Source organism: Rhinopithecus bieti, unplaced genomic scaffold, assembly GCF_001698545.2.
Source record: "Rhinopithecus bieti isolate Rb0 unplaced genomic scaffold, ASM169854v2 scaffold_5350, whole genome shotgun sequence".
Classification (NCBI taxonomy): Eukaryota; Metazoa; Chordata; class Mammalia; order Primates; family Cercopithecidae; genus Rhinopithecus; species Rhinopithecus bieti.
The window spans coordinates 756,110-761,874 of record NW_016804837.1 but is presented as its reverse complement, the minus strand read 5'-3'; positions in this window follow the sequence as shown (position 1 = coordinate 761,874).

Below are 5,765 nucleotides of genomic sequence, written 5' to 3'. Positions count from 1 at the left end.
GCAGTGGTGCGATCTCAGCTCACTGCAGCCTCCACCTCCCAGGTTCAAGTGAGTCTTGTGCCTCAGCCTCCCAAGTAGCTGGGACTACAGGAGTGTGCCACCATGCCTGGCTTTTTTTTTTTTTTTTTTTTTTTTTTTTTTTTTTTTTTTTTTTTTGTATTTTTATTAGAGACAGAGTTTCACCATGTTGGCCAGGCTGGTCTCAAACTCCTCACCTTAAGTGATCCACCCCACTTGGCCTCCCAAAGTGCTGGGATTTCAGGCATGAGCCACCATGCCTGGCCCCATTGTATCATTCTTATGCCTTTGCATATTCATAACTTAGCTCCCTCTTATGATTGAGAAAATATGATGTTTGGTATACCATTCCTGAGTTACTTCACCAAGAACAATTGTCTCTAATTCCATACAGGTTGCTGCAAATGCAATTATTTCATTCCTTTTTATAGCTGAGTAGTACTCATATATATACCTACGTATATATATTCATATATATACCTACGTATATATATTCATATATATACCTACGTATATATATTCATATATATATGAATATACATTATATGTATATATATATACCACATTTTCTCTATCTACTTGTTGATTGATGGGCATTTGGGCTGGTTCCATGTTTTGGCAAACTGCAAATTGTGCTACTATAAACATGCAAGTGCAAATATAATTTTCGTATAATGACTTCTTTTCCTCTGGGTAGATACCTAGTAGTGGGATTGCTGGATCAAATGATAAATGTACTTTTAGTTATTTAAGGAATCTCCACACTATTTTCCATAGTGGTTGTAATAGTTTACATTACCGGACTGCTGGTAGGTATGTTTAACGGTATAATCACTATGAAACACGTTCGGTTGCCTCAGAAAAAGTTTAACATTCATCCACCATATGACCCAGCCATTCCACTCTTAGGTATTTATTTAAGAGAAATAGAAACATATGTCCATGCAAATATTTAGACACAAATATTTATAAGAGCATGATTGGTAATAGCCAAATGTTCAAAACAATGCAAATGCCCATTGTAGACTTATCAATACAAGAGAATACTACTTAGCAATAAAACAGGAATGTACTATTGACACATACTACAACATGGATGGATCTCAAAATAATTATACTGAGTGAAAAAAGCCAGACCAGAAAATAATATGTACTACTCATTCTATTTATATAAAATTCTAGAGAATGCAAGCTAATGCATAGTGACAGAAATATCAGAGATTGCCCGGAAAAGGCAGCGAAGCAAGATCCAAAGGTTTAGGAAGAAAGGTTATGAAGGGGCAGTGGGAAACTCTAGGGTGACTGGGCGCGGTGGCTTATGCCTATAATCCCAGCACTTTGAGAGGCTGGGGCAGGTGAATCATTTGAGGTCAGGAGTTCGAGACCAGCCTGGTGAAACCCCTTCTCTACTAAAAAATACAAAAATTGGCTGGCCTTGGTGGCATGCACCTGTAGTGCCAGCTACTTGGGAGGCTGAGGCAGGAGAATAGCTTGAACCTGGGAGACGGAGGTTTCAGTAAGCCAAGATCACACCTAAGCACTCCAGCCTGGGCAACAGAGAGAGACTGTCTTGAAAAAGAAAAGAAAAAAGAACACTCTGGGGAGATGATGGATATATTTACTATCTTGATTGTGGTGATAGTTTCATAGATGTATACAAACATTAAAAAATTATTGAAATATATTCTTTACATAATGTCCTCTAGGTTCATCATGTTGTTACAACAACAGGATTTCCTTACTTTTTAAGGCTGAATAGCATTCCATTGGGTGAATACACTGCATGTTCTTTATCTATCCATCATTGATGGACACTTAGGTTGATTTCATATATTGGCTATTTTGTATAATGCTACAGTGAACATGGGAGTGCAGATATCTCTTCAACTTAATGATTTCATTTCCTTTAGATACGTACCCAAAGTTAAATAAGTCAGGAACAAAAAGACAAATACTGAATGATCTCTCTTATATAGAAGATTTAAAAAATGTGAACTCAGTAGAAGTAGAGAGTAGAACTGGGGTTTCCTGGGTCGAGTGGGGGTTAGAGAGATGTTGGCCAAAGGATACAAAATTTCAGGAAATTTAACTTAAAGAGATCTATTGTACAACATGGTGACTATAGTTAATCAGAATGTACTATATTGTTAAAAATCACGGAGAGTGAATTTTAAGTGTTCTCACCACAAAAAAGTATTTGTGGTAATGCATATTTAATTAGCTTGATGGAGCCATTCTACTATATATACCTATTTTAAAACACCATGTTGTACACAATAAATATATACTATTTTGCCAATAAAAAATTTAATTATTTTAAAATATATCTTTTAAATATTTGCAGTTTATTCTATGTCAATCATAACTCAATAAAGCTGTTGTAAAGAAATAAAAATCCACAATAATAAAGAAAAAAGGAAAGAGAATCACAATAAAAGTTTTGGAAACTGAAAAGCAGCTGAAGGGGTTGGAGAGCAAGGGAAAGGAGGGCAGTAGGACAAATACCTAATGCATGGGTGGCTTAAAACCTAGACAACGGGTTGATAGGTGCGGTAAACCACCATGGCATATGTATGCCTATGTAACAAACTTGCACATTCTGTACATGTATCTCAGAACTTAAAGTAAAATTTTAAAAAAGAAAAGCAACTGAATTAGTGGCAACTTACGAAAAATCTAAGAAAACTAGATTTTAAGAAAGCACCATGGCAAAGCAAGAAGTTCTGGGCCTTAAACCAAAAATGTCTCCAGAACTGTTGACCATAGGTACCCTTGAAGATAAGATGAGAACTGAAATGTTCATACAGAGAGATTCTTTATTAGATTCCAGTGTCCTCTGTTTTACCCTAATAAAACCATGGAGATTAATTGTCTAAAGAAAATAAACAAGATATTCTACGAGTTAGACACAAGACACAAGAGTGGATTGTTCTCCTGAAAACAGGAGGATGAATTGAACATACGTCCACCAGTTCTGTTCTCCAGAGTACCCAGAACACTCACAGCCAGGCCACTCCTCTCCAAAAAGGAGACTTAGATGATCTTTCCTTGGAAACCAGACCGGCACAAGATGAAAAATCTGAAGGCAAAGGTATAAAACAGTGCAATATGATCATTCTACAATGCAGCTAACAGTCAACACGCCCCAGCCATGCTACCAAGATTTCCAGCAATCGTATGAACCTCTGATTCTTAACTATGAGCAAAAATCCCAAGGTTACCAGACACCTGAGAAAAGTTCCTAGAAGAACATTGAGGAGTAAGGGAAATTAATCATGGTTTATCTTATCATTCCATTATGAATGGTGCTTACATGGTATAATAATGTAGACATATAATATTAATCTAAGCAAAATAACAGTCGTATTGAGAAATGAAAATATAGACAGATACTTCATGCATTGTGGGAGTGAGTGGAGGAAAGAGGTGATTTCTGGTACTTTGAACTGGGAAGTCAGTTGATAATGCTTAAAACTGTCAAGCCAAAAAGTATAGTTCCATTGCATAACCTAGAGACTCGACTCATGCCAAACAAATCAGCAAAACTTACGTATGGAGTTGCTTCTGAGACAGGGAAAATGAAGGGAGGGGATGAGTGTGGTAGATTTTCATAAAAGCCTCGTTGAACTATTTGAGTGTGTGTAACTTTGATTAAAATGGGAACCAAAAGAAGGATTTATATCAAATATAGACTCTTAATTACAGCACATTCAAGTGCTACAGCACGAATGTCGAAGAATAATGATGCCCTGATGTTCCTTAGGTAACATCAGATTGCCCTCTGCAGCAAAATTGAAACATAGTAGATCACACTGGAGCTACATGGTGCTAACTTAAAGAGAGAAGAGGGCTTCCTAGGCAGCTAAAAAATGGAATGCAACCCGATTGAGGTTATTGGATTACCTGAAGAAAAAAATACACCAAACAGAAATAGTTATACCAGTAGTGGAAACAATTTAAAGTAAGAATCACTGGCAAATGCTAGCAATGCCCATTGCAGACTTGCCCAAGGAAGAGGCTGCCCTGCTTATAACCTAATGGCTCCCGTGGCTCTTCTATCCCTACTGAGGAGATGGATTCTCACATGTGTCATTACCTGCTGCCATTAGACATTTGAGTGGCTTAGCCAACTCCCCTTTATTCTGATTCCAGGCCCATGACAAAGCTGATCTACAAAGATCAAATGTACTCTTTGGAGGACACAAATATGCAGTACCTTGGTAGCTGGATTTCTGATTAGAAATTAATATAACTCACATCTTTCTTTTGATGTAAGTTAATATAAGTTCATGTCTAAGAGGTTAATCAACATTTACTATACTAGAAAATAAGATATTTTTAGTTTGTAATTATGGATTAGTGGAGATGAAATAGGGAGTCATGTTTTTAAAACTACCAGGGGTTATATATATATGAGATAAATCTGAAGAGCAGTATATCTTCTTATTTTAAAATGCCAAATTATCTTGGAGTAAAAATTTTCTTTCTCTCAGTTGTAATGAGCCTAGGAAATGTGGAAAATGTTTGAGTGCTTTGAATGTAAATGGACAATAAACTAGTTCAGATGAAGCAATTTAACCAAATTGTAATTGTTTTCATGATGTTTAAAAAACACAATTACATTTTTTTTTATCTCTGGACCTGAATATAGAACACAGATTATATCTACTGTGTAAATGGCCATTTCAGTGAACTGAATGGTGCCCTAGTGGTCTTGAGAAGATAATGCAATTCACAAAAGGCTTAAATTATTCCCCAGGCACCATTTACACAGTGTGAGTATGTATCCTGTTAAAGTCAAAGTATAGTTTACGTAGAGGCCATAATTTGTCTTGGCCAAGAGGTTATTTCAAATGGAATATTTGGAGTTTAATCATTCACTTAAGAAATATGTGTATTTAAGGAAAAATTAAAATGATATAAAGTATCAAATCAGTTTTTACAAAATGAAAAAATATTTTTAAATTAACTTTTAAATTCTGATTTGTGTACTAGCATTTGTTAGAATTTAATTATTGCATGTGGTATGTGATAAAAGGGAGACATAGAAGGATCCCTGGGATAAACCCTGTAGGCCAGAAGTATGAGGCCATAGAACATAGGGCCATAGAACATAAAAACTCTTTATCTTTCATAGTTTATTTTACTCAGGATTCCTCATTTTAGATGTTGAGGTAAGACGTAATATTCGTAGACATTTCTATGTCTAAGGCAGAAATGAATCAGTGATTTCAAGCACTAATTTGAGAATATCTGCAGTGCCTCTGATTTCAGTGAAAACATAATGGCACCTCCAATGAGATGTTGACCATTCTTGGCTCTGTATTATAAAACAGAAGGTGAAACAAGAAATGAAAACAAGAGAAATATGAAAAAAAAAATGTAGTCAATCAACCGAGTATTTTGGATATCCATGACTGTAAGCATTTAGCTTGACTGGCTTTCACTCTGTATTGCATAGGGCAATTTCCTCTTATACAGATTAGTCAGTGATCCATTTCCCTGTGTCTACTGCTTTGAATATTTGACACTTGTTCCTACCCTTTTTGAATATGCATTTACTTGTTAATTTAGCAAATATTTATTGAGATCTACCATGTGAAAATTATGGGTGGCTATTACTTCCAAACTCACTTTTACTTAATTCATCATTAGTCATAAGAGACTATGTCCTTGACTAAAGTCTTTTTCACACTTCCTCCACACTCCTCTTCAGCCTAATAATGTGTTTGGCCATTAACCTGCAG